Here is an 838-nt window from a genome sequence, read left to right as displayed (position 1 = left end):
CCCTGTACACCAACTGCTGCACCTCCACCCACCAGTCTGTCAAGCTAATCAAGTTTGCAGATGACACCACCGTTATTGGGCTCATCTCGGACGGGGATGAGTCTGCCTACAGGAGGGAGGTTGAACGTCTGGTGTCCTGGTGCAGCCACAACAACCTGGTGCTGAATGCCCAGAAGACAGTGGAGATTATTGTGGACTTCAGGAAGCACACAGCCCCACTCCCCCCCATCATCCTGACTGACACCCCCATCACCTCTGTGGACTCATTCCGCTTCCTGGGTACCACCATCACCCAGGACCTGAAGTGGGAGCCCACCATCACCTCCGTCATTAAGAAAGCCCAGCAGAGGATGTACTTCCTGAGGCAGCTGAAGAAATTCAACCTGCCAACACGGACGATGATGCAATTCTACACTGCAATCATCGAGTCCATCCTCACCTCCTCCATCACCGTGTGGTACGCTGGAGCCACTATCAGGGACAAACAGAGACTGCAGCGTGTTGTGCGCTCTGCTGAGAAGGTGATTGGCTGCAGACTCCCATCTCTGCAGGACCTGTACACCTCCAGGACACTGCGGCGTGCAGCTCGGATCTCAGCTGACCCTTCTCACCCTGGACACAGTCTGTTTGACCTGCTCCCCTCAGGCAGGAGGCTCCGGTCCATTCGCACCAGAACCTCTCGCCATAAGAACAGTTTCTTCCCCTCTGCTGTTGGACACATGAACAATAACCGTATGACTGTTCCCACCACTAACACATGACCCTACGCTGTTCACTGCATCATTCCATGTTTGGCACTGATCACCACCTGCACTCATGTATATATCTATCTACTTAG

The sequence above is a fragment of the Haplochromis burtoni genome, unplaced genomic scaffold (assembly GCF_018398535.1).
Source record: "Haplochromis burtoni strain Fernald_Lab_line unplaced genomic scaffold, NCSU_Asbu1 Contig_661, whole genome shotgun sequence".
Lineage (NCBI taxonomy): Eukaryota > Metazoa > Chordata > Actinopteri > Cichliformes > Cichlidae > Haplochromis > Haplochromis burtoni.
The sequence above is the reverse complement of the archived record's forward strand: the minus strand, read 5'-3'. Positions refer to the sequence as shown.